Here is an 11,626-nt window from a genome sequence, read left to right as displayed (position 1 = left end):
AACTTTTCCAAAAACATATATTTTGTCCCTATTATAAGCCTTCGAGGCTCGAAACATGCATTGGAAATGGTTTGAGACTAAATCGAGAATTTTGAAAACTTTTTAGAAAACTTAAAAAATTTTCATGTAAAAGGGGCCACACGCCCGTCTGACATGGGACACGCCCGTGTGGTGTAGTCGTGTAGCCCACATGGTCGTGTCTCTGGGGCGTGTACCTCTCTGACTTGCATCCATGGCGAAACTTAAGTTACACAGCCTGAGTTAGGGGTGTTCAGTCGGTTAACTGACCCGAAATAACATTAACCGAATTAACTGGCCCTTCAAAATTTTTAACCGTTAACCGAACTGAATTTTTTTTTAAAACAATTAACCGAATCAAAATTTTTCAGTTAATTCGGTCGGTTAACCGAATTAACCGAAAATTATATTTTTTTTATTTTTGGTTAAAATAAGTATAAAATTAACCGAATTAACTGAATTAATCGAATTGACCGAATTACCCGAATTACCCAAATTAATCGAATTATTTGTATAAAATTATATGTTTTTTATTTTTATTTTTAGTTTTTATTTTTATTTAAATTATTTTTAATTTTTATAATTGGGTTGGGTACTTGGGTTAATATATATTAGATTGAGTATTTGGGTTTATGTTGGATTAGGTTTGAGTGAATAGTGGACTATTAATATATTATAATTTTATTTATTATTGTTTCGGTTAAACCGAAAAAATTTGATTAACCGACCAGTTTCGAACCGAATTAACCGTTAACCGAAAACTCAAAAAATTATTAACTAACCCCCGACCGAATTAATTTGGTTAACCGACCGATTAACAGAATTCAGTCAGTTAACCGAATTTTTTCGATTTTACCTGAATTTTGGACATCCCTAGCCTGAGCACACGTCCGTGTTGCTAGGCCGTGTGGTAATTAAAATTTCACATTTTAGGTGCAGACTTCACACGACCATGTTGGAGCCTGTGTGTGTCTCTCGGCCAAGCCACACGCCCGTGTGTCTAAACTTGGATATTTTGTTTCTCATTTTTAAGATGCAAGAGACACATGGCCTTAACACATACCCGTATGGCAGGTCATGTGTCACACACGGCCTAGACACACACCCATGTATCTGCCCGTGTGGACGAAAATAGGCCATTTAAGACCACTTTTCTCACCCTCATGCTATCTTCCTGCACAAACTCACTGGCAAGCCCCAAATTTCTATAATTTCGGCTTTTGTGGTTGTTGAGCATGGAAATTTTGAAATTTTTGTTTTGATTCTTTCTGGTATATATATGTGGTTTAAGAGGTTGTGTGCTTTGGGGTGTGTTTGGGAGGTCCCAAGTTCGAGCCTTAACTTAGGCTAAAATTTTGGTTTTTTATAAGAATTAAGCCTGTGTTTTGGTTAACGGGTTTATAAGAATTTATTGGTAAAAACTTAACAGAATGGACCTGCTGGTCTAGTGGTTAAGTGGCAAGGGATTATGCCTGAGATCCCGAGTTCGAGTCTTGAGTGTGGCATTATTTTACTGATAAGCCGTGTGGACGTTTGACTGGGTTTAAAACTAAAAAGGTAGGGTTTATCAGATTCTTCGGTGAAGTTTTCCCCAAAAGAACTCTCTCTGCCTTTTTACTCTTTTATTTTTCCTTCTCCACATTCTTTCTCTTTGTTTTCTTTTTGCTGAAAATCCCCTTCTTGTACTGCCAAAATTTCTTTACACTACTTCCTTTCCGTTTCCTCTCTTTTCGATAATTGTACTTTCGTCTTTAGAGATGCGCTTTCGACAATCAGGGTGCTGCAGATCTTTAATCGATGTTCCAAATAGCGAGGAATCGCTGTTTATCATTTAAGGTAATAATGTCATTAACTTTCGGGATTTGCCTGTTTCTTAGTAACTTGGATTAAGTGATTAAAAGGGTGAAATACTATTCAATATTAGGTTCTGGAGTGCTCAGGATTGCGTTAGGATTCAATCGAAACCAGGTGTGTACTCTGATTACGCAAAAAACGAGTTTCAGTGAAAGCCAAAAAATGGCCTGTCGACGTTACACGGGCAGATGGTCTGCCCGTGTGGTAGCCTGCATCGTGAGACACGGGCGTGTCACAGGTGAGCCAGGCCGTGCGCGTGCCACACGAGTGCGACAGACACGGGCGTATGATGGCTTGTGGCCGTGTGAGAGGCACGGGCTTAGGCAAATGGGGCGTGTGGGAATCTGGGCCAAGCTGTGTGATCCACACGGGCAAGGCCAATTTAGGTCGTGTAACCCACATAGGCGTGTGGTCTCACAAGGGCAAGGCACACGAGCGTGTGAGCCCCTTTAATCTGAAATATACTGTAAGGTTGCACGAGTCACCCAAGTCGACTATGACCTGTAGTAGGGTTGGTAAGCCTCAACTAGACTCTTAATTCGGTGATGTATGTGTTCGTATGATATGCTTAACATGATTATCTGATCTGTTCTGTAAATAAATGTATGATCTGTTTGTTTGCATTAGAGCATGCCATACTTGTATGATGCATTACATCGGGGCGGGTTTGACGAAGTGAAAGGAGTATCTGAAGGGCTTCATAAGCCCGTTATCTGGCAGCTAAGTTGCATACTTATGATATGAGTTGCGATACGGTACCTTATGGTGTGTAGGGTTTGATGGGTCGATTATATCCCCATATATGGTGTACAGGGATGGGTAGGTCGATTTTATCCCTACATGGTGTGATGAGTTGGACGGAGATGGTGTGCAGGGTTAGTGGGCATGATATTTCTGATATCTGATCTGTTATGCATGCGATATCTGTATGGCTAAGGCTGAATAATTGTATTCTGTTATCTATTTGTATGCATGCTGTTTGAAAGGATGTACACACTAAGTTTGTGAAAACTCACCCCTTTGTTTATTTTGTTTGTCAGGTAATCCTCAGCAGTAGATGGATCGGTGTGACAGAGGGCTCGATGGTGACCACTGATAGACAGTTACCAATTTTTTGAGTAACACTTTATTTTGTCTGCTTTATTTAAATATATGTTTTGGGGATTTTAAATTGTTAAATTATTGATTTATGAATTAATGATGTTTTAGCTTCCGCGTTAGTAAAATGTTTTCACTTAATATTTGGAATAGAGATTTCATGACTTAAGTAAAAATAACTAATTGGACGATTTTTGACTTGCTAAGGTTTTTCTAAAAAGCACCACATATGAAGTCGCTAGATTCGGGCATAGCGTTTAGGCCGGGTTTAGGGGTGTTACACTCACATTTATATACTAATTAAGTCCAACCATTTCAAGCCAAAACATATATATTTCATTATCTAACACAACCATCAGATTCAATTTACTTTGCATACTTAATCATTCATTCTATTACATTATCATTTCAACCCCTATACATGCCATATGAATTTACAAAAAAGTTGTTTAACAAAATCTACCTGAGTAAATCTGGATAGTATGATCCTTGATGTAGATCCGATCCTCTGAATGTTTGTACGTCAAACTACAAGAACAATAAACATACACAAGTAAGCTTAGTAAGCTCATAGGCATAGAAAATAAATCTTACCGAACATTTTTTCAACAATCATATAATATTCAATTCAATAATTCCTCCTGTCAATCACAAAATCATTTATAAGTTCATTTGATTGATTTCAATGTCACTATTAGCCAATTCTAGATTTCTTGGGCCCATTTCTTCTTTACCTTCATAATCAAATTAGGGAACAATAATGAAATTGCGTGCTTCAATTTCACATTGTCATTTTCATATTGCCATAGTAAAACTATGGACTTGCACATAGTCACATATTACACACCGAATCCATAGCCCAACCATGGTCTTACAGGGATCACATATCACACTGATGCCATATCCCAGATATGGTCTTACACAGAAGCACATATATCATCAATGTTATATCCTAGATATGGTCTTATACGGAAGCACGTAATTATATCTCTCCGATGCTATAACCCTGCTATGGTCTTATACGGGAGCACATATCACATGTTGCCATGGTCTAACCATGATCTTTTCCATCAATTCATCTTGGGCACAGAACAAAAGCACTCAAATCCATTGTTCCCTCTAATTTTTAAAATTTCACTTTTACCCCAAACGCTTTAGTTTTTACAATTTAGTCCCTATTCAATTTATTCATCAATTGAACTAATTCCTTTCAAATAACAATTTATCTAAACATTATAAACTACTTCACATCCTTTGATATTCAAAATTTCAACACAAAACCCTAATTACAACAACTTTCACAATTAGGTCCTAAAAATCAATTCTTATAAGAATTCTCTTCATAAAATCATCATAAAATAAAATTAAAACCCCAATTCCATGCTAAATCATTATAAACTTTCAACACTTACTCATGGAAATTTTCCAAATCATTCATAAAAGCAAAAACTAATGAGTAGGACCTTGTTGTAAAAGTCTCAAAAACACAAAAATTACAAGAAATAATAAGAGTTGAACTTACATGTTGTAGAATATAAAACCAACTTTTTTAAAAGCTCTCTAATGGTGTTTTTAGCTGGTGAAGATGAAGAAAAATGATGACTTCTATAGAATTACCAATTACATCATATTTTATTATTAAATTTTTACCCTATTTCCAATTTTACCCTTTATTTCACCTAATTTCAGATTTTTCTTCTTCTATGTCATCTCATGCATTTATTTTAGGCATATTTATGCCTCAAATCCTTCTTATTCATTACTTATGCTATATAATCATTTCCCACAATTTTACAACTTATTCAATTTAGTCCTTATTATTCAATTGACTACCGAAATGTTAAAATTTCCTAACGAAACTTTAATACTAACTTATTAAGGTTATGAATTCAAGGTCCCGATACCTCATTGTTGACCCAATTACCTAATAATCTTCTTTAAACACAAAATTCACTAATTCAAAAATATTTCTAAAATCACACCTAACATTTACTTATTAATTTCTAAATTACTAAACTCACATGTTGGTTTTAGTGATTTGAATCACTGTTCCGACACCACTGAAATTTGGGCCGTTACATATTAAATGTGGCTTATTTGACCCGCTTGAATTGACCCAACTCATGGAACATATGAAGAAGCCCATCTACTTCAAACGTTGGTGATCTAGTGAAACACTCCAGTAAGCTTGAGTTACTAGAGTAATTAATGTAAATCTTAAGGGATAAAGATATATAGAGTTTAAATCCCTTAGAACTCTCATCTTGTAGATAGACAGAAATCTCGACCGTCGATGTAACTTAATCTAAACCGGTAGTTTTAGGGAAACTCAACTATAAATAAAGGTCTTCCTCCTCATTTGTCTGGATTTTGTAATATCCCAAATTAGGGCCTAAACAGAATAGTGGTTTCGTGACCACAAATCCGAGATAGAAATAACTATTTTATAATTATTTTGATGTTTATGATATGATTGCATGATTGTGTGAAAATTTCGTGATGAAATCCTATGCCTAAAGTTCTTAAATTGAAATTAGGGACTAAATCGAATAATTTGCAAAACTTTCATTCTAGGAGTTTTTAGTATGAAATTGCTTTGGAATATTAATGAGGAGGTCTTAAATAGTAATTTGACCAATTTCTAAGTCTATGGACAAAAATTGGACATGGATGGAATTTTTTTTGAATGTTTAGTAGGAAGGGCATTTTGGTCATTTAGTTATTAAAATGAATTAAAAAAAATTAAAAGCCAATTTTTGTCCATATTCTTCATTAGGCCGAAATTTCAAGGGTTCTCCATAGCTAGGGTTTGTTTCAAGCTTCCAAGCTCCATAATCAAGAGAAACGAGATTTAAGTCGCGATCGAGGGAAAAACAAAGTTTACGAAGAATAGGCTCGATTGCTAATATTTTGTATCGAGTTGTTGAAAAGCCGACTTGAGAATCAGGATAGGTCGAAGATTCGTCCACACTATCCGAAGGCCTAAATTGGTAAAATGGCTTGTGTATTTTGAATGTGGCATGTATGGCAAAATACTCACTTTGTGTAAATGATTTTATGACCTGGTTATGGTTTGGTAAGAAAAGGGTTTGTGAATGATTAGCCATTGGAATAGCCAATCTAAATCATATTTGATGCCATGTATGTTTAAAATGCTATTTAGTCCATGGAAATCTATAGTAAAGTGAAATTTGTTATGAAATAGAATATTGCTGTAGCAATGATGTGAATTTGAAAAATCACTAAAAATAGTAGAAATTGACTTAAATAATGAATAAGTTAAGGAACCGAATCTTAATAAGTCTATTTTCATATGGATTGAACAAAACAGGTATATGAATTATATTTTATGATATATTTGATTTTTTGTGAAACAGGGCCAGAGTGATTTCTGGATCCCTTGTTCTGAGTTTAAGAATTCACCATAAATTGTATAAAAATAATTAGAAGTCATTCTTTATATGTACAGATTCCTTATTGAGTTTAGTTTTAATAGAAAAAATAGCATAGTCATTGAAATTCTGTATAGAGATAAATCTGATTCGTAATACACAGAGGTCAGAGAAGTCAAACCCTGAAACAGGGGAGACTTTAACTATTAAACTGTACTAATTTGCCCAACAAAAAATTCTAGAAAAAAATTAGTAGATAGATATATGAGTATAGTTTTAGGAAAAATTTACATAATTGGATTTTGAGTTTCGGAACTTGAGATATTAATTTTTAAGCGACTATAACGTAGATTGCTAGCTTGTCTGGAAGTTTTAAAAATAAATTATTTGAGCTGTATAAGTAATGAATTAAGTCCGTTAACACCTCTTATTCGACTCTAGCGACTGTCTCGAGTACGGGGCATTACAAATTTAGTTGTAAACCTTCAAAGTAATATATTACTTTTAAGAGCATTTACTCAAATACTTGGTGTATACTATTTTTCTATGGCTTTTTGTTAATTTGTAACTTCTTTTGTCTTTCGAGTTTGCTTCCACTTTGGTTTGACACCTTAGAGAATTTCTGCAAGAATTCTCAATTTTCAAAAGTAGGCTAACTTAGGCAGAATTTAAATCCAAGAAATCACCTAATGCCACGCGGATTATCAGACTAAATTTCTAGCCCTGCGACACTAGTTCAAAGATGAAGGTTGAACCAATTTTCTCTATTTTTAAATATTTTATTTTTATAAATTTTTTAATAATTTATTTGATCAAATTGGGATCTGATGGCTTAACCAATTCAACCATTAGTCTAGTTTTGAAGAAAAAAACTAAAAAATAAAAAGAATATATGTGATACATGCACGGATTGGGTGAAATTTATTAAATTTCATTCATTGAAGCTGCCAATATTCAAGTTTGGAAAATTACTCAACTTGAGAAGACTTTTTGGTAGGGATTTAGACATTTCTAGGTTGAGATGTCTTCATAACATTCAAAGATTTATTTATTAGCTTCAAAATGCACTTTGAATAACTCAATTTTGAGTTCGGGAGATCAAGTTATGACGTTTTTAGTGAAGGTTGTGCGAGTAGAATTTCTAGACAGGATTATTATGAGAAATTAGTGTTTCGAGTTTAAATCATATGGGGTTTGCATTTGAAGCATAATTTTGATTATATATGAGCAAAATATTGTATTTTAGGATGTTTTTAAGTATTTTAAGTTGTTTAGGAGTTCTATAATTGTTAGTGAACAAGAGAGTTTAATTTAAAGCTACTTGTTAAATTAATTAGAGTTTCATTATACTTGAGAGTTTTATTTAGATGTAAGTAGCTAGCTTATATAAATGCCTCTTCATTATTCATTAAAGGAAATTGAATATTTTTTCATTAATAAAATCTTGAACTCTGGGAGTAGATTTCTTTCGTGCAAGATTGCTTTCTTGTAAATTTTAAAAGTAATTTTTTTCTTGATTTTCTTCAATGAGTCGTGAGAATTCATTCTTCATCCTTCAATTTGTCAAGGATTATTTATTAGAGGATAGCTTAGGGTCATTAATAGAATTTATTGGGTTTATGTAACAACCCATTTTTAATGAAATTGGAATAGTGGTTTCGAGACCACAAATTTGAGTTCGGAAGGAAAATTATTTTAATATTATTGCATGGTCTACATCATGAAAGGAATGTCGTATGAAAATTTCGTTAAGAAAATTTTACCGAATACATGTTTAATTGATAAAAGGACCAAATTGAATGAAATGCAAAAGTTGAGTTCTAGTAGCTATAAGTATCAAATAGCTATGGAATTCAAAATTAGAGGTCCTTATATGGAAAATAGACCATTAACAGGAGTTAGTAGATAAGTATGATGATTCATCCATAGAAAATTAAATAAAGAAAATGATTAAATTGGAAAGTGAAAATAATAAAAGATGACAAATGATTAAATAACAAAATATCATCTTTTTCATCATCTTTCCCAATAAAAATACATGTAAACCCTAGTTTGAAGCTTGAAGAACAAACAAGCTTATATTGCTTAATTAGGTGAGTATTCAAGTCCCGTTTTTAATGATTTTTATGTTTCCGAGATAATAATAGCTTAATCTAGCTATAACGGGGATTAATTTGTAAAGTTATCAAAGTACTAGGGTTTTTCCATGGATTAGTATGCATGAATTATGAATTTTTATGGTAGAGAATGAAAAGTTGTTGATAGATAAACAACTTTTGTAAAGGAATTTTTGATGAAATTGTGATTTAGGGACTAAAGTATAAAGATGTAAAATTTATGAAAAAATTTTGAATTTTATGAAATACATGGGTTGTTATTGTTACATGTAAAAATCGGTTAGGCCTGGAATAAGAATTAAATTGCATGAATTTCATTTTCCGAGTCTAGGGATGAAATTGTAATTAATGAAAAGTATAGGGAAAAATGAAAATTTTTCCTAAGATGTGAATATGAATTGAATTGAATATGAAATTGTAACACCCCCTACCCGTATCCGTCGCCGGAATAGAGTACGAGGCATTATCGAGAAGCACGAAACACTTACAGATAATTTAAATACATTTTCATAACAATTTGTTTCGATTTCATGCTATTTCATATTTAAGCTTTATTAACCAAAGGTATTTGAAATATCATCTTTATGCAAATAGCACACATGAGGTACATAATTCCATAATTATGAATGAACACATTTATCAAACATATTTCATGTTTTTATATATATCATAGTTTCATATTTCCATGTGTCAATTACCATCACTTCCTCGTATTTCAGACAAATACATGTAACAATTCATAAGTATGCAATTCATTAACTCTTCCTACCAATCACGATTTAAATTGTCAAATCACTTATTGAGCCCAATTTCAATGTTCACTAAAATCTATCATATAAATTTGGATGTACGTATTCATCAATAAATTCCATGTACAGATATCATCATCTCATATTTCCACATACATTTACTTTCCACATTTATGAATTTAAATAGCATATACAAGACATACCAATGTATTTCAAGTACGTTTTCATGATATTTCATTTCGAACTCAGATTATTTCATACTAGAAGTTTTCTCATTAACTCATTTGGAATACCAATTCATACGGATAATACACTCAAGGCGTATAAATATATACTCACAAATGAACCCATTCATCAACCAAGTTTTATGCTCATGCCTCATTAACTCGTATTTCCTTATGTCACATAATTCCATGTAATACTTACCAAACTTCTTCAAATTAGTGAACATCTTACGGAATTGAGTACTTCGTTTTCTCGATGCCATAGTTCAATTATGGTTTTACACATCTTCACATAATGATGCCATAGCCCAGCTATGGTCTTACACATATTCATATATCGATGCCATAGCCCAGCTATGGTCTTACACGTAATCACATATCATATATCGATACCATAGCCCAACTATGGTCTTGCACGAATCACATATCTCAATGATGCCATATTCCAGATATGGTCTTTTACAGTAGCATATATCACACCGATGCCATATCCCAGATATGGTCTTATACGGAAATCACTTGTCACTTGTCACTTGTAGCCAAAGCTACCACTATTCACTAATCAGGTAGCCAGAGCTACCATTTTTCACTGATCAGGTAGCCGGAGCTACCACTTTTCACTGATCAGGTAGCAGAAGCTACCACTTTTCACTGATCAGGTAACCAAAGCTACCACTTTTCAGTCGTCATTTGTCATTGATCAGATAAGTGTAGCCGAAGCTATCACTTATCACTTTCACTTGTCCTTAATCAGATAAGTGTAGCCGAACCTATCACTTATCACTTGTTGCCATGGTCCAACCATGGTCTTTTCCTTCAATTCATCTTGTCACTGAACTGAAATACTCAATTTGATCATTTATTCAATTTTCATGCTTTTATATTATTCATGATTTTATCATCAATACATATGAAATAACACATCATCAAATTCATAAAATTAATAAATAATCACTAAAATTTAGCCATATAAACTCAAAAGTTCGATTTTTGTATTATAACGATAATCATAATTTCATAATAAATATTCCAAATAAATCATTATATTATTTCTAATTCAACACTTATCGATTATAATCGGGCATGTGATCAATTTATACACGAGTCATTCATATATATATGTATATTTTTCCTCCTCCTCCTCTCCATCCACATCCTTAGTATAAATAACACACTTGTGAGTAACCTTATCCATAATTTTCACTAATTACTTATGTGAATAGTCAAGCTATCCACCCGTGTCATAGTCACTAAATTATTTATATCTGAAGCTACAGAACTCCAAATTAAGGTCCGCTAATTTTCCTTGAAACTAGACTCAAATATATTTTTACCATAAAAATTTCATAATTTTTGGTTGGGCCAATTAATACAGTTTATTCATTAAAGTCTCCCCTGTTCTGCTGTCTGACAGTTCCGAACCTTCTTCACTAAAAATTAATTATCTCCTCGTACAGGATTCGAATGATGTTTTTGTTTGTTTCTATTGAAAATAGACTCATTCAGGATTCTAAAAATATAAATTTAAGCCCCTAATTATTTTTATCCAATTTTTTTATGATTTTACAAAGTCAAAACAAGAGAACCCGAAATCATTCTGATCTTGTCTCACAAAATTCATCATATCTCATGATTTACAATTCTATTGCTTACATCATTTCTTCTATAAGAAACTAGTCTCAATAAGCTTTAATTTCATATTTTATTCATCCTCTAATTCCATTTCTACAATTTTTGGTGATTTTTCAAAGTTAGACTACTGCTGCTGTCCAAAACAGTTTTAGTGCAAAATGTTGATTTCCATTTTGCCCCAAATTTCACAATTCATACAATTCAGTCCTTGCTCAATTAACCCCTCAATTAAGATAATTTTATCAATTAATACTTTTCCTAGACATTATAAGTTATTTCATAACTATTTAAATTCATAATTTCCACATAAAACTCTAACTTCAAACTCTTTTACAATTAGGTCCCAAACATTCACTTTCTATTCAATTCTTTCAATAAAATCAGCATATAAACAATTTAAAGCTCTAATTCCATGCTAAATCATCACATAATTCCAGCACATATTCATATCAACTTTCAATTTCTTTCATAGAATCAAAAACTAATGAATTCAACAAGTGGGCCTAGTTGTAAAAGTCATAAAAACACAAAAATTTCAACAA

This window comes from Gossypium hirsutum, chromosome A12 (assembly GCF_007990345.1).
Source record: "Gossypium hirsutum isolate 1008001.06 chromosome A12, Gossypium_hirsutum_v2.1, whole genome shotgun sequence".
Taxonomy (NCBI): Eukaryota; Viridiplantae; Streptophyta; class Magnoliopsida; order Malvales; family Malvaceae; genus Gossypium; species Gossypium hirsutum.
The sequence above is the reverse complement of the archived record's forward strand: the minus strand, read 5'-3'. Positions refer to the sequence as shown.